This window comes from Sciurus vulgaris, assembly GCF_902686455.1.
Source record: "Sciurus vulgaris genome assembly, chromosome: 10".
Lineage (NCBI taxonomy): Eukaryota > Metazoa > Chordata > Mammalia > Rodentia > Sciuridae > Sciurus > Sciurus vulgaris.
The window spans coordinates 6,628,380-6,650,459 of record NC_136470.1 but is presented as its reverse complement, the minus strand read 5'-3'; the positions used below and the strand labels follow the sequence as shown (position 1 = coordinate 6,650,459).

The 22,080-nt window shown below is 48.3% G+C and overlaps 1 protein-coding gene and 1 long non-coding RNA gene across 9 annotated transcripts in view; one reads left to right on the top strand and one right to left on the bottom strand.

Moving 5' to 3' along the window:
* Window positions 1-1,689: 1,689 nt before the first annotated feature.
* LOC306670862 lies at window positions 1,690-21,114 on the bottom strand. 3 transcript variants are annotated; one of them, XR_013766515.1, is made up of 4 exons: window positions 18,581-21,114; window positions 12,043-12,265; window positions 3,684-5,343; window positions 1,690-2,831 (listed from the first exon to the last, which is right to left on the bottom strand). It is a non-coding gene; the product is annotated as an uncharacterized lncRNA (long non-coding RNA). The 3 variants fall into 3 exon arrangements; XR_013766516.1 differs by having other exon boundaries at window positions 1,690-4,109; window positions 4,194-5,343; XR_013766514.1 differs by having other exon boundaries at window positions 1,690-5,343.
* The window catches only part of KCNJ15 (potassium inwardly rectifying channel subfamily J member 15), a 45,483-nt gene continuing 40,125 nt past the window's right edge, over window positions 16,723-22,080 (top strand). For 4 of the 6 annotated variants that reach the window (XM_079155855.1, XM_079155860.1, XM_079155863.1 and 1 more), the window contains exon 1: window positions 16,885-17,395. The gene's annotated coding sequence lies outside the window, so the exon portion shown is untranslated. Of the gene's footprint in view, window positions 16,854-16,884; window positions 17,396-22,080 lie in introns of those variants that run through there. The other 2 variants (XM_079155857.1, XM_079155856.1) reach the window with 2 other exon arrangements.

Below are 22,080 nucleotides of genomic sequence, written 5' to 3'. Positions count from 1 at the left end.
CTTCCCCAAAAATGAGTTTGGTCCAGAACAATTCCAGCGACTGTCCTTAGCTACAAAGTCTTCCACAGAGACTGGCTTAGTCCTAGTTATGGTACTAACTAACCTAGTTATGTTTTTCATCTATTCACTATTCCAGAAAGAATAATCATCTTTCACTTATAAGGTCATGGAATGATTTAGTTAGTTATAAAGTCTGTGTTCAGAACTATCTTCAATACAAGTGGCTGAACAAAATCAGCTTCTTTCATGGCTGGAGAAGCCCAGAATCAGGCAGTATGGGCGTGGGAGGGTAACTCAAATGTCATCAGGTCCTAGGCTCCTCTTGACTTTCTGCTCAGTCACCATCAGCACCAGCTCGTTGGTCCTTGTGAAGAGTCTGGTCGTCTACCACCAACAGGAAGAAGGGAAAGGATATCAGGCAGATGAGACGTGTCTAAGATGGCATTGCAGTGGCGGGACGAACCCCCAGCCAAACCGGGTTCACATGTTGTGGCTGACGGAGCCACACGGGTCCACCAGGAGTAGGGAGGTCGATACTCACTGGAGAGGTTTTCGCAGAGGGCAGGGCAGGCTCAGAGACCATTGGAAGACAGCTTGAAGATCAGGGCAGCGTAACGGCCTGGCCTTCACTGCAGGTGGAGATGAAGCAGAGTGGGGCTTCCTGCACGCGACCAGGCCTGCAGGGGTGCGAACTTGCCTTGGGTTCCAAAGGAGAGAGCACACGGCCTTCTTATCAGATTTTGGGCTGTGGGGCAAAAGCAGAAGGTAGAAGGGCAGGCTTCAAAACTGGACGTCAACAAGGGGTCAGACTCTCCTACGCCATCTCATCTCCACCATCTGCTTAGACCTCATGGCTGGCTGAGAGGTGCCTTGCCTTCACTGCCCTGGGGAGGGCTGTTAGCACAGAAGAGTTGAGGATGGGGGCGCTGAGCAGGCCGCAGGCTCACCCGCCCAACAGCATGTACCTGTCGGGTCCCGGTTCCTTCGGAGATGAACAGGAATCCTCGCCGTCCATCGGGGCCAGTGGTGTTCAAGCACTTGGCTCAGTTTCGGTCGATGGCCAGGTCTTGTGAGCCACAATCTCGTGGACCTTTCCAAAGCAGTGGGGAGGGAGCAGAGAGAGCTGTCCTTGGGCCACCTTGGGGATGGGAGCACCAGTTTCCACGGGAAACACAAGCATGCAGCCCAGGTACCCTGAAGCCCGATTGTGAGGGTGCATCCTTTGATTAACTGGGGAGATGGAAAGAGTGCACGATCATAAAAAGAAACAACCTAATTCTGACTTCCAGGCTGGAGACCGTCATGTTTTAAACCCTAGGAGGAACATCTGAAAGATTATACATAAAGAGAAGAAATTTTCCCCAGTGAAAGGAAAAGAGGGGAAGGGGGAAAAAAGTCAGAATGATCCGATAAAAGCGTTTTCAATACGCTATTGTCCAGGGCTTGGCGCGGAAACACTAGAGCGTAGGACAGCCTCTCCTTTCGGTTCCGTCTTTCACCTTTTCTCTCAAGAAGGATTTTTGCACGGAGATGTAGCTCTCTGACTAAAAATGATCCTGCAGTGGGGAAGCAGGTCACTTGGGAAAGTCTGTCAGTCAAAGGCATGCCAGTAGGTGGGCCCAGGTGGCCGCGAAGGCCTGCGGTTTCTGAAGGAAGGTCCATCTGCAGAGCCAGCCCTCTTCCGCTGGATGTTTGTGTTCGTTGTATTTTGGGGAGTCGGTTGATCCTGAGGACATGTCCACACTTACCTCTAGGGATTCAGCCAGATACCTCTTTGACTGGACATTGACTCTACAGTTTCGATGTCTGCAGTCATTGCTCAGTTCCCACGAGGTTGTTGTCTGAGCAGCCCAAGGTCACAAAGCCACTTAGTCAGAAAGGACATAAAATCCTATAGCCAAGGAGGGCCTTCCACCAAGGCATCCTGCCTCCCCAGAGGAGCACCCATGAGCAGCCCAGAGGACTCCGTGGCAGAGAATCAGAAGACAGGAGTCTGAAAACTGTCTTCTGGGATTCTGATGTATGTTTTCCCCTTTACTCCCCCCACCCTTTTTTTTTTGGTTTTAATTCTGAAAAGCTTAAACAAAACTTTCCATTGTAGCTGGAAAAGGAGGAAAAGGTACTAACTTCAACCACATTTTTGGTACTCTATAAAAGCTAAATAAAAATAACAGTTAAAAACGAACAAGGTACCACAGTGAGGTGCGAGATTTCTGCAGGCCCAGGAGCAAGCCAAAGAGGTGAGAAAGGTCAAGGCCCCGGCCTATCTGTAGATGGAAATCTGGGTTCCAAAGGAAATACACGTGCTACCACTCCTCGCGTGGGGATGTCAGCTTGGACCCTCTCCTCAGCTCTAAGTGGAAGCAGAGACCTTTCCTTGCACATCTGCGTGCGGTGACTGCCCTGCAGGGGAAAAAGGACATTTTTGCCATGAATTTATCATTTGATACAGATGTTTGGCACTGGTTTCCCGATCTTGTCAGCAAAGTTGATGTTAAAAAATTAGAACAAGAATCATGGTTTATTTATGTTTTCTTATGAGGTGTAAATTTGCATAAATGAGAAGGATTTTTCCTTAAACCCCTTCTAGTTTGGGGTACACAGCCTACTCATTCTCCTTGTCCCAGAGAATGTGAACGTTTTTGCTTGGGAGGGCAGGCCCTTCCTACCTGCCCCGACCCGCTCTATCGCTCTCAGGACCTGCTTTGTTACATTCATGACTGATGTCCTATCTTTTCTTTTCTTCTTTTGAGATGACCATCAAAAATGTAGACTTTGACCATGGTGTTGCAGATGGCTAACCCCCTCTGGACCTCTAGTCTTGTCCAAGTCTGCAAAGGATAAAAACAAAGAGGAATTTGCAAGGTTCATCAAGTTGGGATCTCAGAGGACCTTGCCACTGGAGCTGAATGCAGTCTGTGTGATTTTTCTGATTGGAAATGGTTAAAAAGTAGCTAGGAAGTTCTGGAGAAGGGGAAGTGCTGGTGATAACAAGTTAAGCATTAGCCAGGAAGTCTTTCTTGGACTTGGGTATCATGCAGGGTCTGGAGGGTCTGGGCTTCTGGAGTCCTCTTGCCCCCCGTGTCTGTTTCCCTTTTTGAGGTGGATGGAAGCGGCCTTCCAAAACATCTGAGTTGTTGAATATCCATCTGTTACAGGGAAGCCTTTCCTTCTTCCAAAACAATTTTAATTTTTATGGGAGTCTAAGTTAAAACAGAAGCATTTATTTTCTTATGGGTAAAGTTCCTGGAACACTATGAGATGGATTTAGTCATTTTTTGACCAAGTAACACTTGACCAAACATTACTTTTAAAATTGACTTCTCTTTAAAAGATAAAAAAAGAGAGAGAGATTTAAAAATACTTTTCTTTTTGCTAGTGCACATCATCGTATTCTGGCATTTGGTCTGTAAAACTCTGTTTTCCTGAGACTCAGTTCCTTGAAATGGCTTCTCACATAAACAGCCTTCAAAGTCAACAGGTGGAAGCAACCGTGTGTGTTTGGCTTGTGATTAAAAATTTCACGTGTGTACTATTATTGCTGCTGAAATTAACCAATACACTCAAATCTGGTGCATTTGTTTAAATTATTTACGGAATCGCAGTGATTTACTGGGATTAATGAGTATATAGATACCATAAAAAAATGCCCAGGATGGAGAACATCATGGAACATATTGTACCTTATTGTAAAATAAAAATAGCCTTGGACGGCCTGTGGAATGTGTGCTCACAGCGTAATCAGTTCTTTACTGTGGTTTCCTGCCAGCCGGGGAGCCCTGCGTCACAGGGAGTGGATGCCAAGGGTCTGGTTTGCACTGTGGTAAGACATGTTTTTCTTGCCGAGAATTTTCAGGTTTGCAATTTCCCTACGTGCAAAGCATCCAGGTCACCTTCCCATTGGTGGGTGTTGCTTTTGCTCCAGAAGTCTCAGCAAAGGTCGGGGTATTAGAGGTCCAAACACCAGTAGGCAGAGTGCGCCCACATCCCTGGGATGTGGCCTGCCAGACGCCTCCAGTCTTCTGGTGAGTGTGGAGGTCCTGGACAGCTCAGTGGAAGCTTCATCTTCTGTAAGTGAAGTTGGTCTTCCAGCCCCAGCCCTCTGTGACCTAAGGTGTTACAATGATGCGTTGAAGCAACTTCCTAAATAAATCTCAGCACAATGTCCTACTGAAGCGATGGGGGACGTCCACCTGCCTTGGATGACACCACTTTTCAGTCTGAAATTTTCAGGATTGACTTGCCGTCTTCGTCCACTGTCCACATGACGACGTGGGATACTCTGCTTTCTTCTGTCCAGGCAGGATTATCTGCAAGAGGCCAGTGGGCGCCTAGAGCTCATGGTGCCTCAGTGCTTGGTCCCCTCTCACTCAAGGGCCACCGTGTCAGACAGGCGAGGTTTGAATGGTGTGTTTTCCTCACTGGCTCCTGGTTATTTACACAAGAAGAAAGTGTCATTCGGAAACCAGAAATGTGACCCTTCCACGCTTCCCCAGGCAAGTTGTGGCTGACGCTGAGTGCCCGCTGTGCTCGCCCTCCCTTGCTGGTGGCCTCGGCCAGGTTGACAGTGACCTAGGTTGGCCCTGGGCCAGGACTGCACAGGGAGCTGTCCGTGGAGACGTCACCTACTTCCCCTCGGCACGTCCCTGGCCCCCAACAAACCAAACACACACCTGGGGCAAGGAGTTTAAAGGTAGGGCTTCGCTCCACGAGTGAACCACTCGAGACGCCCCAAGTGACTGCATTTCAGGCTCCTTAGTTGGCCCGCTGAGCCTCATAAGATCTCTTGCTTCGAGCCCTTGCCCTGTGGCTCTGCCGACTCCTTCCCAACACTGTCCCTTCTTGAGGCCTGTCCCACTGAGGCTCTTTCTGTCTGTCTGCTTGACTGATGCCCGATCCCTACAGGTCCCTGGTGGCCTCATTAGCCACACCCTCCTGCTTCCCATCACCCCAGCAACTCCCTCTCAGACACTGTGTACTTACACACTCACTCAGAAGATCAAGGTAAAGATAAAGTATATTCAACAGGGCAACGAGTTTACTTTGCCTGCTGCAGAACATATGGAAGAGTGCCTGGCCCATAGTAGATGCTCAATTAAAGTTGGACAGCTATTTAGTAAAGACACAGCTAAGCCAGATTATAGTGTACAGGAAGAAACCAATGGTAGGAATTCTGTCGACTGCCTCTCTGCCTGGCTGTGTATTCACTTCTGCTTCCTTTAGACCTCCTACTCATGGAGATCAGGGAGGTTGTTTCCAAAGGTACATTTTAAGGCTGGGGGTGTAGCTCGGTGGTAAATCACTTGCCTGGCACGCATGAGGCCCTGGGCTCAATCCCCAGTGCTAATAAAAGAAAGAAAAGGAAAAGATTTCAAATGTTTACAATCCAAAAAAGGTTTCAAAAGTTTATAATCTTTGATCTGCTAGATCTGCCTTTTAAAAAGCTAGATAGTATATATTTTCAGCTTTGCAACCATACTTACTGGTCACGACCACACAGCTCTGCCATTTTAGTAGGAAAGTAGCCTTAAACAATTTGTAAACAGATAGTGGTAGTTGTGTGCAATGGAATGTCACAAGAATGGGAGGCCAGCTGCATTTGACCCTGGGGACTGTCACCTGTGGCCCTGTACTAGACTGTTATCCCCATAAATAACCGTTTCCTAAAAAGAAACTGAGGTTCAGTTTCGTGCCTGTCCTTGGCTACTGTGACTTGGAGTGACTGTTGGTCTCGGGATTCACTTATCCTTCCATTTTCAGATTAGACGAAGCCCCGCCACTGAAGACATGTACACAGGCAATTTTTTTTTTCTTTTTTCTTTTTGTTTAAAAATAGTATCAGATCTTGGTGACCATCTTGTTTACTCAAACTAAACCTGAGACCAAGCTCCCAGCGCTGGCTCACTAAGCTCTTTGTGGTTAAACTGGTTTCTCACCCACCAGATTCTGGAAGAGGGAAAGAAGGAATTGTCCCAGATTAGGTGTGTTTTGAGGAGGGATCAATATGTAATGGAAACCAGGCTGCCCCTCCCCATCCACCCCAGGCCCCACAGCAAGTCACTTCGTGTAGGAGGCAGGACTTCACTGCAGGGGGGCAGGAGAGACATGTTCCAGCCTCTCCGTCCAGCAGGACCCAAGGACGGAGATACACACCAACTGCCTTTTGTCACCTGTTATCAAAGGAGCTGCCAGCCAAGCACCGGATCATCTCCAGAAGAACCAGCCTTGCCTTCCCTGCCAACGGGGACACTCCCTTTAGTCTTCACTGCCCTATAGCACAGAACTGAGTCCCCACAATAAGAAAGATCACTGTGCCTGGTCCAGCTGATCCCTGCATGCCCCACAGTTCAGAGCGACCCAGGTAAGCAGAGGAAGGCAGCCGTGTCCCTCTGACCTCTGGAAAACTCTGTCTCAGCCCAGGCCCTGGGGCAGGAACGTTAGCGGCTCATGAGATGGGGTGGTTAGCTCTGTTGGGACTTTTGAGGTATTTACTTTGTAGAACTAATGGCTACCAGTAGGTGCTCTGGACCAAGAACAATCTTCTTTTCCTCTTAATAAGAGGTAATCTGAGTAACTAGATTGTGGGTTATGTGCAGACCAAAGGGCCAGCAGAGGGAATTAGACACATCCTGAGGTGGACGGCCACAGGGGCATTGTTGGTCTCAGATGCTCTTTACGGAGTCGCTGACTCATCCGGATCTGCAGGAAAAGGTCCAGCCGGGACCCCACGGGTTTCTATAGGCCCCATCATCACAGCAACTAAAACAAGGCCGGATGAAAGCTCAGGAGGAGGCCAGCCCCTGGGGACCTGGACTCTGACCTGTTTCCAATGTCCACTCTGGGTGTCTGCCTCCCTGGCTCCCAACCCTGTCTTCAACCCCATCATCCCAGGATCTTAAAAACAGGATCCGTGTCTGGGTCCCACTTGGACAGCTAAGTCAGAGTCTCCCCTGTGACTTCAATATGCAGCCAGGGCTGGGAAGCTGCGCTCTGCTGAGCACACCATGATGTTCAAAATACTCCTGGAAAGAAGGAAGGGCGACTACTAGCTGCCCGCACCCGTCTCTCCACCGAGGAACCCACTGTGCGCCCTACTGTGAGCCGTGCTAGCAGGGGGTAATCCTGAGATGACTGCTAGCCTGAGTGCACCGGTGACCGTGACATACAGTGGCTCGGGGCGTCCACGTGGAAGGGAGACCAAGCTTTCAATCTCTGCCTTCCATCGAGATTTGACCTTGGGCAAGTGATTTATTTAGGACATAGTTTTCCCATTGATGAAGTGAGAAGAATAACACGTAGGTCACAGACTCTGCTTTATTCAAATGATATATTAGAATACATGAATAAGTGAATAATTAAACCAGTCGGTGGACATAAGCACGTAAGTCAGATTCGTGACCCACAATGAGCCTTCAACAAATGGCAGCTGTAATTATCAGGACTGTAATGGGTTGTGTTTTTGGACAGGAGTCTCTTTTCCTTGTTGTATGGGATAACGACTCAAGAATAAGAATCAAAAAGGAACTGAATGGGCACTTCACAGAAGAAGAGATACGATCAGCCAACAAATGCATGGAAAAATGTCCAACATCTCTAGTAATTAGTGAAATACAAATTAAAACTACACTAAGATTTCATCTCACCCCAGTCAGAATGGCAGTTATCAAGAATACAAGCAATAATAAGTGTTGGCGAGGATATGGGGAAAGGGTCCATTCGCACATTGCTGGTGGGACTGCAAATTGGTGCAACCTCTGGAGAGAGTATAGAGATTCTTCAGAAAACTTGGAATGGAACCACCATTTGATCCAGTTATCCTACTCCTCAGTATATACCCAAAGGAATTAAAATCAGCATACGGGTGATACAGCCACATCAGTGTTTATAGCAACTCAATTCACAATAGCCAAGCTAGGTGCCCTTCAACAGATGAATGGATAAAGAAAATGTGGCATATACACACAATGGAATATTACTCAGCCATAAAGAAGAATGAAATTATGCATTTGCTGGGAAGTGGATGGAACTGGGGAATATCACGTTAAGTGAAATTAATCAATCCCCCAACACCAAAGGCTGAATGTTCTCTCTGATATGTAGATTCTAACTTACAAAAAGTGGGGAAGGGAAGAATAGAAGTTCATGGGATTAGACAAAGGGGAATGAAGGGAAGGGGGGGTGGGAACAGGAAAGACAGTGGAACGAATCAGAAAGAACTTTCCTGTGCTCATGTATGAACACATGATCAGTGTGACTCCACATCATGTGCAACCACAAGAATGAGATCCTAATCAGAAAAAATCATACCATGTGTGTATGTGTCAAAATACATCCTACTGGCATGTATTTTCATAAGTATTTTCATACATGCCAGTAAAAAGAAAAAAAGAATAAGAATCAAGCTCACTAATAAAGTCTGCGGTTTTTTTGAAGTTATAAGCTCACTAGAGTTTTTGAGTACATTATCAAATGCAATGAAATCCGGAAAATTGTCTACTATTGACCCATGATAAGGATGAACTTTTACAGAAAGTGAGCCAAAAAATTCTGGAGCATCCCATCTGCTGGGGTTTCCCTTTGATTCTTGGAAGTTCGTGCAAGTTCTTCTCTACCATTTTCTTAAAGCCCAGTAGACCAACTACAGAGACCTGGCTGGAACATTTTCTAAAATTCTGCTTAAGATCAGTGTTGTTAAGTCTAGAGACAAAATGTGAATGCCTCCAATGCTTGATTTAAAGATAAAAATATATTTTAAAACTGCCAATTTCAACAGACCGTTTGGGAGGTGAATTGTGTTTTATGTGGCTAGTGGACGTAGGCACGCGTGCGTGTGTAAGGGACATGTATTATCTGTTTATCTGTGAGACTGGTAACACCAGTCCCATGTACGGATCTAACATCCGAGATGCGCTCTTCACCACAGAATAGATGCATGTTTGAGAACCCAGCTTGAACTTAGCCCTCATGACGGGAAACTTAACATTGGAAGTCACCCTTGGCGAGAATTTTGAAAAAAGGCAAAGTCATATAACAACCCTAGGAAAGGAAGGCTGGATGCATGCGTGCAAGGGTGGATTGAAGGATGGGTGGAGGGACTGACAGATGGAGTACAGGGAGGCCGTCATTCTGTGTGTCCCGTGTTCCTCGTGGCCACCTGTGAAGCAGCCTTAGGAAGGGAGATTGGGGTTGCGGTTGACAGCCTCATTTCCTGTCATGCCGGGTTCCAGCATGGCATAGCGTGCGTGACTCAGGAGGGGAGACTTTGGGCCACACCACTCTCTCAGTCTGAGCAGGAAACCCAACACCTAGCAAATACCAGAAGGTGCTTGGCTGACGCAGGGTCCCTCTTAACTCAGATTCCAGCTCTTGGACCCAGCGAGGTCCAGTGCCAGTGCTTCCAGACTCAGGCCCTGTTGGCCCCGCAGCGTGCAGTCCCAGCCTTCGGGTAGAGGGTCTCCCTCGCCTCCTGCTCAGAGGGACAGGAGCAGCACCCATGGGCTCCTCCCACCTCTCCTCCACCCTCCTGCTCTCAGCACTGGGCTGCACCTGGCATTGGCTGGCTGTGACAGGTGAGCGCTCCGTCAACAGGGAGGCGCAGAAGGGCTGCCCAAGAGCACCAAGTGTTATTGAAGTTTCTAGAATCAAGATAGGAGATAGACTCTCGCTCTTGATTGCTGGGAATACACACGTCCAATTAAAGAAAGTTGTTACGTAGCTTATCAACACAATGAGAGGCACCTCAGGAAAACCGGCTCGGTAAAGCTCAGTTTCCTAGTAACAAGCTGATGAAATTCTATTTATTCAAGTAATCTAAACTATTTGACTCCTCAAGTAATTTGACATAAAAAAAAAAAAAGAAAAAAAGAAAAAGGAGAATAAAGAAAGACTCAGAAAACCCCAGAGCCTGCGTAGCTCTCCTTGGGAGCATCAGTAGCTCTTCTGCAGAATGCGAGTCCCTGAAGGTGTCCCAAGGCAGCCCGGGGTCTCTGCTATGGGACGGACAGGTGAAATCACCGCGGATATTGACAGAGCTGGAGTGCATTCCTTCTCTGTCCCATGATTAAACACTGAGGAAGAAATGAGCACCCAGATATTTGTAGAAGGTCATTTCTGGATGTGAGTTTGGGTCAGACACTGTGAGCAGCCTGCCTTGCTGGCCGAGCACACAGGTGGGAAGAAGGACTTGAGCGTGGCCACCCTCACCATGGAACCCCACTCCCCGGGCACCCCGCAGCTCCCCTGCCCGTCATCCCAGCTGCACAGGAAGCCTGGGAGCTGAATTCATTTCCCTTGGTTCACCAGTGCAGAAACCATCTTGGGAAGTCAAGGGTCTTGCTCAAGTCTGGAGTTGCAGCTCCAGAACTTGAACCCATGGCCATCTCCATCTAAATCTGTGTTCCTCCCACCCCGGCCCACCAAACTCCATGCCTCGCTAGAAGGAAACAGTAGAAAGAGTCAACGACCTGAGGCAAGTATTACGTTGTAGGTTCAGTTTCTCCTTCGATCTCTACACTGTAACGTAAGAGTGGACTAGTAAGATAAGACCTACCGCTGAATAATTGGAAAAACAGAACGATATTTTCCCAGGAGACTGCAAGGAGTCTGCGTTCTTAATCCAAGCGCTCTGGTTGGTATGCATATTTTACGGGGTGACGCCGATTATTTACTAATTAGCAAACCACAGCACTACACTCAGGAATCACTGGTGCCTACTAAGTGCACAGAGATTTCGGAAGGGAAGTGAGCCTAGGCAAGTGTTCAGGGATGACTCTAGAGTCCCCAAGAAACTAGTTGGAAGAAGAGTAAGTCATAACCCAGTTCTGGCTGGGCTGAACACAATGGTAAACCAAAGCCAGGGGGACAGAATGGATGACAGAGACAGAAAGCATTCTCCAGCGTGTAAGTACGTGAGGGTGGAATGGCCCCAGGAAGGTTTCTTAATGAGGCAGTAAAGGAATCCAGTGGTTCCACGTCCAGTCCGTGTGGGCATGCCCCAAAGCCGCCCTTGGCAGGGCCGGGTGACTGTTCCTCACAGAGTCTTCATGGGCTCCCGAGGGCTCTAGATGGCCCAGGTGTGGCGGGGGACAAAAGGACCAGGTCAACTTCCCCTTCCAGTCCATCGGCTCATCTGATACACTGTTGTGGGCCCTCTAGGAAATGTGCCATTGGTTCACACCCAGCCTTTCTAAGGAAGACAGGGACAAGGGCCGCCCTGAGACATTAGGGGTCCACCACACCCCCTTTCCACACGCGTGCTTCTCCGGTGTGCAGCGCTGTCGGATCTACGACAGGTCAGCTGAGCTCCTTCAGTTGGCGTGCCTCAGCCAATCTACATGGCTCACCTTTTCCACAATAACTAGACTATTTGGCAAAGGTCTGACTTTGCAGTGGGAACACTCCCTGAGTGAAAACCGAGTCGCTTACTCGCCTCCCAGGTTCATGATAAATACCTAAGTTGTACCCGGAGACTTTTCCGGGGCTCTCCTGCATTTGTGCCAAATCGAAATAAGGGTGTCGACTCAGGGTCAGGGTTCTAGTGACCTTCCCTATGTGGTCATCAGAGGTAGAAACTGCCCGGATTCATAGGGAAGCATCCAGGGTGTTAGGAACGAGGGGGTTGCTGCCTAGTGATACCACTAATGACAGCGTGTGCAGAGGGCTCTCCCAGAATCCGAACAAGGACCAGCAGGAGGGGGGATCCTGTCTGTTCAGCAATTGAAATGTCATGGCAACAACTGTCAGAACAGGTGAGCCCTGTGGGGAGGGGTCCTCGGCAGGCTGACGGACCTAGGTGATGAAGGACACTACCTTTATCCCACAGGTAGAATCAAACACATGTCCGGTCCACGAGTATCACTAATCTAAAAGGAGAGATTCCCAGCACCACACGTGGTTTATCGCCAGCCAAGGATCCATCGCTACAATACAAAGACAAGGGAAGAGTCGAATCGTTCACTATTTTCATCTCCCCAACTGAACTTCGAAATCATTCGAGGTAATCATAACAAATACCTATAATGTTCTATTTTAAATAATACCTACTGTGCTTGGCCGTCTGGTGCAGGAACCTCATGTGCACAGGTACCTTGTGGTCTGGGCTGGCAGTTTACCCAGGGGCTGAGACAGACAGGAGAGGTGGGCCACACCAGCCAGGCTACGCACCGCCAGAGGAAGTGTGTCAGGGTTTCAAAGGGAGGTGGCGGCTCGGTTTACAGTGGGCCGGGCCGGCCACCCCCACCTGCAGGGTGTTTTCTCATCACCAGCTCTTGCTGTCAATGGTGAAAAGCAGTCATTACCGTAGGCCTCTCTCCGATGGGAATTGTCACTAAACAGTTGCCTTAGTAAAGCACGTGTGACGTGAACCAGGAACGAATCGTGTGCACCTCACCAGGTGTAGGCTTGCACCAGCATCAGCGAAAGCAATAAAGTCCAATTTGAACCAGGCCAGAGGAAACCCGATCGCCGCTGACACCACACCAGCGGGTGCTTTGCAGCTCACGGGGCCAAAGCCATGCTGCCAGGAAAGACCGAGAACCACCAACCAACTCCATGGAGGCGGGAAGGAAGCGGGCACAGAAGAAAGGAGACGGGCGGAGTGGAGACAAAGGAAGGACAAGGAAACGGAACTGTAATCTAAATTCCTGGGCTAAAGGTCCTCGAACCCTCACACCCAAAGCCAGGTTCTCCCCAGGCCTGACACTCCCAAACTTCTGCAAGATCTGGAAATATTCGAGTTACCATAAGCTCACCCTCTTATGAAAACCACCTTGTGCACTGCTAATTAGCCTATGCAATGACTTCATTAAGCAAAGAGAGATGTGATATTTTAAGAAAGCTCTGCTCCGGGGTATTCTCCAGGGTCATCTACCGATCAGATATTGGAGACCACACCAGCCTAGGAGGAGACCAGACTCCCAAGCTGTCTTCACTCGCCAGGCTGATGTCCTCCAGACATGCCTGCCCGAGCCCACACATCACCCTGTTTCCTTTACACAAAGAGCCCAGGCCCCAAAACAATCTCTCACTCGCCAAATGGTGGTAAGGAGGAAGTGACTCCTCTCTTTCAGAAATAAATCTCTTTGCCTCTAACTAAGACATACTTACATTCATTTCTGTGACATTTGTCAGGAAACCCTTCCCCTAAGGGAGGTTTCTCTCTCCTAACCCTAACCTCAACCCTAACCTCAACCCTAAACCTAACCTCAACCCTAACCTCAACCCTAACCTCAACCCTAAACCTAACCTCAACCCTAACCTCAACCCTAAACCTAACCTCAACCCTAACCTCAACCCTAACCCTCACCCTAACCCTAACCCTAACCCTAACCCTAACCCTAACCCTAACCTCAACCCTAACCTCAACCCTAACCCTAACCTCAACCCTAACCTCAACCCTAAACCTAACCCTAACCCTAACCTCAACCCTAACCTCAACCCTAACCCTAACCCTCACCCTCACCCTCACCCTAACCCTCACCCTCACCCTAACCCTCACCCTAACCCTCACCCTCACCCTAACCCTCACCCTAACCCTCACCCTCACCCTAACCCTAACCCTCACCCTAACCCTAACCCTAACCCTAACCCTAACCCCCTGGTGACAGGACACCAGCCTCTCTGTGGAAAGGCTGGCATTTCATGGGTCTCAGCTTTTCAGCACACATTTTCCCAGTGGACGAAGCTGGGTTTTACAGATCCCTAGTAAACGTCTACTTAGTCCGACCAAAGTAAGATATCAGGCTATATGGACATTTCTGTTTTCAAAATAATTTTTTAGCATTGAACAGTTGATTACAGAGGCTCTGAGGAGGCACAGAGGGATAGGATGACCAGATGTTGCAATCTACCTGGGCTGAGGGACTTCCTGGGACTTTCCATGTCAAAGTCAGGATTTCTGGCCACCCTATAGAGGAATCGCCTGAGCTAACATTTCTATTAAGTAACTTCTGCATTTTTTTAAAATCACTTTTGAGCCATCTGGTTACCTTACCTACAATGCTGATTTCACCTCAGAACTTCTGCCGGGATCAGGCAGAGATGGACTTGGCCTTGGCTACCATTGTGCCCTGGCTTCTGGCTCCCCTGACTTGCCTTCTACATACCCCTTTGGGTTACTCCAGGAAGACTTCTTTAACAAATTGCACGGGTGTCTTGTCTCAACTTTTGCTTCTAGAGACCTACCAAGGACAAGAGTGCAACTTCACGGCTTCCTAGGGCAAGCTTCTTGCCAGGAAGGACAGGAGCCGGCAGGCCTCACCTCTGGCCCATGGTCTTGCAAAGGTAGAAATGATCACAGTTGGCTCTGCACAGCTGGTCTGTATCTCAAGATGCCATTTTGCACACCTCTGGCTAGGGACGACAGAGCAAACCAGAGGTGACTGTACCTGTTGGGTCTCTGAGCCTCTGCAGTGCTGGGAGGTTCTGAAGGAGTCCTAAGAACTGGCATAGCTCTCCAGAAATAGCTTTCTGTCTAACCCGACTTAAGCAAAATCTATTCAAAGGTAAAACTGTACTTTTTTCCTCTCATCACACTTCAAGGTTTTTTACGTCTTGACTCAAGCCGAGACGAGAATTGGAAGCACGACAGCGGGTTTTTTTTTTTTTTTCTTTTTGGAAATCATTCTTGGGAAATGGGCTCTTGAAGATGCTGGTACTCATGAACTTTTCTACCCAGTACTCAGATGTCTTTTCAGAGATTCACCTAAAAGTGCAGGTTTTAGATAAACAGATGTGTACTCTATGCAAAGTTGACACGTACAAGTCTTGCTTTCAATTAACTGGGAGGAAGAAAGGGAAAAGTAAAGAAAAGGAGGGAGGAAGGAAGAGAGAGGGAAATGAGTGGGGGAGGGGGGAGGAAAACAAAGATGATTTGGTGACTAATTGTTTGCTTTTATTTTAGGATAAAAGATCAGTAACAGAATCAAGCTTCAATTGCAAAATGATCAGCTATTTCTTGTGATCTTATGCAGTAAATCCCGGACTCTAAGCCTTTCAGACCAGGTTAAGAAGCAGACTTTACTCCCTGGATGGGAGGGAGATTGGGTGACAAGATAGTGTTGTCAGGACTGGAAGTTTTTCTTATTTACCTCAGCCTCAAAAGTTTCCAGAAAATGACAGATGATTCGGTTATTAAGACATGCAAAGCAAAGTCAGTGCCCTGTGGCAGACGTCTCAGAGAGGTCATTCTAGAATTTTCTTACTCACCTGTCAAGCCCTCCAGTCATGCCATTTCTAATGCTTCACCTTCTTTGGTGAGTTCGGTCGGAGGGGTCACTCCAAGATCTAATTGTTGGTATGTCACCAAATGAAAACAGGCAAAACCCTCCAAAATGAAGAATATTGTCCTAACATTTATTTTTATGGTACCTATGCTATTTAGGAGTCATATTCTTTTTTCATCATCTGTGTCATGAATGAATATCAGCTCTTCGGCTACGCCTGGTCCTCCAAGAACTCAAACTCGCCAGAGTGCTAAGCTATGATCCTAATTCCTGAAACATATTACTTGATGCTCAAAAGAATCCACACATGCATATGTATGCCCACACTAGACTAATCTGAGAAAAATGTAGAATAATGTAAAGTGCATGGACTGAAAGTCAGAAGAGCTGTTTTGAGCCTGAAGTCACAGTTCTGTAGCTCTGTGGCTTTGGTCAAATCACTTAGCCTCTCTGTCTCATTTCCTTGACCTCAAAAGATGACAAGTCATGCTTATAGTTTGGTCTTTGAGTATCAAAGTAATAATGCCTTTGAAAGAGTTTTATATGGTGAGAAAGAATATTCAAATGTTAATTTGCTAATTGAAGCTGAGGCTGGATATGGTCATTAAATCAAAGAAGGTAAGAATTAAATTTTGATTATAATAAATCAAATTCTTTACTCATAATCTTTTATCATACCACTTGGCAAATGTGTATGTGTGTGTGTGTGTAAGTGTGTAATATATATATATATATATACATATATGTACATATGCTTTTTTTTTGAGGGTCTGTGACATCGTGACATGCCAGGTGTCCCTGGAAGCTCGAAGGGTGACGAGGATAGTGTTGGTAACAAGGACAGGTTGATTGAGCTCCAAAATGGAACACAGACAGCGTCTGAGATGCTTGTAAGTGTCATACAAAATAGAAAGTCATGCTGGGACACAGGGCTGGGTCAGGGCCACCTCAGATGAGGACCCTGGGCAGGTAAGAACTGATGGGTGGTTAAGTTGGGCCTTGAATGACGAGCAGAAGGAGGACACTGGGGGCAGAGTTGTCTGTGGGGAAACATGTGAGTGTGTCACCACCTCCCTGTGTCAGGGAGCTTTGCTCCTCCTGACATGACCTGTGCACCAGCCACCTCTGAGGACTTACAGGGATATCTGTACATCTGCTGGAGGAAGACCAGGAAAGGCCGGGAGGCATGGACGCCCCCCCCAAAATGGCAGTTGCCAGAAGGCCCCTGGTGTGGGAAGGACCCATAGTTGGGCCATAGAAAGACACTCACGCCTTGTTTACAGTCCCCAGGAGACCCCTCCTTAGACATCTGCACGGAGGATGTCACCACTTCTCACAAAAATGCCGGACTCTGTGCAAGTCCTGCCAGAATCCCCAGCCCAGGTTCCAGGACCGAGAGGAGCCCAGTTCTACCTACGCAGCTACCCGGCAGCTTCACGTTTCCTCATCAGGGAACGAAAAGGCAACAGAAAAATCAGAAAAATGGTGTTGGCCTTGGTGGCATTCCACTTAGGCACCCTAGCTCAGGTTCCCATCCTGCGGGAGTGTCCTGCTTGTCCCCGGAGGTGGGGAATTCTGTGACTATTCACTTGGGGAGGGGAGAGGGCAAAGAAAGGGAGAACAGGACGTGAGGTAAGGGAGAGCTTGCGAGGAAACCTAGCCTGGTTATTTATCTGTAGTTACTTAGGTAAAGGACCTTAAAAATGGCTTTGATAAGACGGGCCACGGTTTCTTCAGAGATTAACTGGCATTCTTTAAAAAGGGCGTCAGCCCTGTTTTGCACAGGTGTCTGGAGAGCTGGGCACGGGAGCCATCAGAACCCTGCGCTGGTCTGTGGCTTTCCTTAAGACCTTGAGACACCGCTGACATCATGGACTCCTTTCTCAGATTCCTTCTCTCTCTCTCTCTTTTTTTTCCTTCCTCCCTCCTTCTCTGTCCCTCCCTCCTCCACCGCCCAATCTCTCCCAATCTCTTTCTTTCTCTCTTCAGTTCCTTCAGGTAATTCCTCCTCAAACTTGTACCAACTTGTTTTTGACTGACAGTGAGCAGCGAGAGTTCTGGGTTTTGAGAAACCCTGAGCACCGGACTTCCCAGGGCAACCTGCGTGCCCTGAGCCTTCCCGGGGCTGTCAGGGTCCCCTTCTGTCCAGGAGCCTGCGCCGTCCGCCTTTGCAGGTAAGAGGCACACGCTGCGCCCACACTGGGGCGTGCAGCACTTTAGAGGTATTTTTGAAAAACTTTACTTCTAAAGGCAATGAGAAAGTTGAGATTCTCTTGGAGCTTACTTAAATCATTCAAGACGTCCAAGCTTATCTGGGGGAAGTTAACAAGTGTTGTTTGCATGTGGAAAACGGGTTTTTCCCTTAATGATGGGGCAAAGGAAAAAAGAGCACTTTATTCCTGCCTGTGAAACAGTATCCAGATGTTGTCTTGCCTGCTGCGGGTGTAAGGGTCTAGATCGCGGGAGAGGAATGACTTTGACTTCTCTCTGCGAGTGTTTTCTATCGCAGCGTCTGTCAGAGCGCCGATTTTCAGCGATCATGTAGCTCTTTGGCTAATTCTCTAGCAGTCATTTTCCTTTGTCGGTGAAGAAATCAGTTTAGGTTGCCGTAAGGCGAAACCTCACGGGAGTATTTTAAAATCTGTTACCTATCCTCATGAGAAAAAAAGTTACGTAAGTTTTCTGGGGAAGGTATAAGGAATGTAAACAATGCTGACTTCGGAAACACTGTGAGCTTCGTTCACGACCCATTGATAATGCTTTTTATAACCTGTGTGTGATTTCAAGTGGGGTTAGACTCTTCTGAGCTAATAAGTGTGACTCTGGGTGAAATTTCCCCGTGGCTCCTGTAAAGCCTACTCTGTCCCCTCTCTCCACTTCCGCATTTTGTTGCCCGAAGGAAATAAGAATTTGTTGTTCCTTAGATGTTCCTTGACCTCACAATTTATTTCAGTGACAGGTTAGAAAACTCACAAGAAATGCAGTCCTTTAACTTCAGAGAACAAAAGATCAAAAATTTCTGCTGAAATGTTCAGGTTCGCTCCTTTTTATCTGAACCTATCTTAATCTCCCCCACTTGACCTGTCAGAAGGACCTGGAAAGACTTAGGAGTGACTCCCCAAGTTCCCACTCACGCTCACACACAGGCTGTTATTCCAGACTCTTCCCGTCTTATGTCTCATGAATGTTTAAACAGCTAGGTCACAATCAGTAACTGCCTCAGGTGATAAAGTCTCTGCCATTTAAAATTATCCTAAAGTCAAAAGAAAATGTCACATGAGACTAGAGTGCACTTTTCCATGTTGTCCTGTGAGAACCAGATATTCGGGAGACTTCCGGCCGAGCCACTGTGCACTCACCTCACTCAGCTCCTCCGCCGAGCTTGCTCTTTCCACACCGTCCTGGGGGTGCTTTCCAGTGGTTTTCCTTATCCCTGGCTGTCACATGATGAACAGCCATGCAGGGAGCAAGCCGGGGTCAGCAGGCGCTCTTGGCAGAGGGCTGACCTGGGACGGGCCCTACCCCGATCGCTGGCCAGGTCTGGAGCAGGCTTTCTTCTCCGGGTTAAGCAGATGCCCAAGTGGTTGAGTTCTAGAGAATGGTTTCGGTTGCATTTTTTATTCTGGTTGCTTAAGGAAACGCATTTCTGAAAAGCCCTCCTTCCTTCTGCTTCCCCCTCCTTCCTCCCACCCAGAGCTGTGGTCACTTTTACAGAAAGTGCTATTTCCCCACCTTTCTCTCCTCATGCTTATAACCAGTGCAGGCGGCCCATGTTTTGGGGAGAAGAGAGAATGGGCCCCCAGGCTTCACGGGCCAGCAGCCCCACGCCAACAAAAGCAGGTCTCTTGGCTCCTGCCCCCAGGGCTGAGCACAGCTGGCCCCCGCTCTGCGCTGCCTGGAGGAAATCCTGAATGGCTGCCTGTTCTTCCTTGGTGTGTGTGTGTGTGTGTGTGTGTGTAAGATCATGCACCTGAATGATAGCAACACGCTGGATACAAGAAAGTCCACCTCTGGGTGATTTTAGCACCAACTAGAGAGGCGACTTCCCTGACTTAATCAGTAAACATCCAGTCCCTGCCATTTCCCTTCCTGCCAGGCCCCCATCTGTTCAAGGCGTGACACAGCCCACTGGCTCCCTTGCACACGTTGCTTTGGAGTCCAGGTTAAGTCCAGAGTGCACTTGGGTGGTGGATGCATCAGCGTCACAGAACCAGCATAACAGTCCAGAGAGTGAGCCAGGGCATGGCATGGCTGAATGGCCTGCCCAGGGCAAGCCTGGTGGCAGGGCACACTCTCTGCCATCGTTTCCTTGTATTTAATGTAGAAGTGAAGATCTCCTGTCTTTCCCCTGTAGCAGTTTGAGCTGTTCACACCAGAGTAAATCCAGGATCTTCAAATGTGTTGTTTTAATTCTTCTTTCAAGTAAAAATAGCTCCACTCCAAAAATAGTCAGGAAGCTATTGCAAGAACTAATGTTAGCTTTTATGTGCATAAGAAAGCTGGTTGATTATTAATGGGCAAATGCAAGAGGCAAACCAGACACGGCTACTGTCTATGCTCCCAAGGGCCCTACACCTCTGCTTGCTAGGAGCCACCAGGGTGGGTCTTGCTCTGTGCCTCTCAAGGACACAGTACCCTGGAAGGGAGCGGGTGTGACCCAGCACACTGGCTCTGGGTTGCCTCTCAGGGAGCTTCCTGGTTCCTGTTCTGCAGACGGGCAAAGGGTCTGTGTGACCGGCGTACTGCAGAGGCAAGCAGTCCTCGAAGTCCAACGCTTCCCTGAAGTGGAGAGCAAGAGACGCTGCTCCCCACCTGGAAAGCCAGGACTGGTGGCAGAGAGAGAGGAAAAGACAAACAAGAATAAGAATTAATTGACTTTAAATAAAGGTTCTGAGAAAGACGTTTTATTTACTGAGGGCTACTTTCTTACGTGAGGGGGGAAAAACGAGAATGTAGACGTTGCTGGTAAAGATAAGTGACAAGTGGCAGGTGTAACTTTGCTGAATAGTCTCTGGAGTCATTCACTCATATCCAACCGGGACCCACACAGCGAAATCCGCCCCGCTCCCGGGCTCCCTGGGAAACATCAGTGCGCTTTCTCTCTAGAGAATTCAGAGCCCTGAGCGTGCAGGTCGGGCGTGCCCTTTGATGTGCCCTGTGCTTTCAAAGTCGATGACCGCTGCGATCCAATTCGACTCTAGAAGTTCACACAGGTCTCATTCCAGAACACAGTCCGCATGTCTAGATCTAAAATTCTAGGGCATGAAATCCCAGATGTTTTAGCCACAATCTGAAGATGGGTCAGCGTCGCCGGTCACACTCACATCCACACAAGAAGAAAGCCGAGGTTTCCATCTGGGTATAAAAGCGCATGCCCGTCCGCCCCCACCCCTGCTTGTCCAGGGGGAGGCTGTGAGTGAAGAACTGTCTGTGTCCCCTGGGGCCTGAGGAGACATGGCGGCAATTAGTGACAGAATGAGTGATGACTCTCTCGGTCCTTCCCCACGACCTCCAACTCAAAGCGGTCCAGATTACAGCGGCGTGTGCATCGGACAAAGAGGAAGTCCCTGCTGGTGAAGACAGGGGCAGCACTGGCTGCGCACAGGGTCTCCCAGAGGTCAGAGTTCAGGGTAATGGCAGCCCAGCCTGCCGCACCGCTGGGAGTGCAGACCGCACTAACCACTGAGGTTCCAGGGCTGGTGCCGAGGAACGCCCCCAGGGGCCAGGTGTGGGGGGCCCAGGAGGTTGCGTTGGGGTTCCTTCCACATCCTGTTCCACGCAGAGCTTCCCGGGTGTTGGGCTGACGGTTATGAAATTCTCGTGCATTTCTCTAGCGCTTGTCCCACAGGATGATCAAGATTATATAGAGCGTACAGATGACACTGTTTTTTGCTTCAAGGGAAATGAATGCAAAATTGTGAATGCCAACTCGGGACAGGGTTGGAGAAGGCCTGAGCATGCGAGAAGGGGGAGTTCCATCGACTTCATGATAAAGCCATTCTGCCTCACGAAACAAGGCCCCAACCGTGTTTCTTGAATGAAGAAATGCATTAATTTCTGCAAATGTAAGCTGCTGGTTAGTTAGTAACTCTGAGAAATGATAAACAAAAATGCCAAGTAATTGTACTTACCCATAGCTAATGATCAGTCATATATGGAAAATTGATCCACATGATATCTGGGACATTGCACGTTGCCATGAAGGGTAGATTCCCATACCATGACAGACCCTTAGGTCCTATCTAGGCCCCAGGGAAAGATGCTATCAGAGCTGTTTTTCCTAGAGCACAGTATGTGGGCATTGAAGTTAATGGTCCATGCTTTCCACTTGGAAAGCCCCGACTTAAAACCCCAAGAAGGCTTTGCTACTCATGATCTGAGCACCAGAATGATACTGGATGAACAGAAAATACTCTCTTTGAATGAACGTGAGCACTCACCCCAGTATAAGATCTGTGTGTTTGGCAAGGGACCCCTTCTTTCCCCCTCTGCTTCTATTAATGCTCTTTCCAATTTCCGATGGCAGTTAACAGTGTCATTTCTTGGTTCCAGTGCTTGCTAGACTCCTGCCTACCAGGCCACATCATGTTCTCACTCCGTGATGCTTATGCCTTGAACTATGTGCAGATTGATCTCTTGCTCTGGCTTCATCTTCTGTGCCAAAGAATACAAAGGCAGGTCCCCAAATCTTGCTTTCTTATTTTCTAAGCTACCCTTTGTGTCTATCCCTACATTCTAAGGAAAACTGGAGTTTATCCTTCACATTGAACATTTGAGAAACTTGGCAGCAAGTGTGCTTTGCCTCCAACCCTAACCCGTGTTCCTGCTAGGAGTTAGGATATATGAATCCCAAAGCACC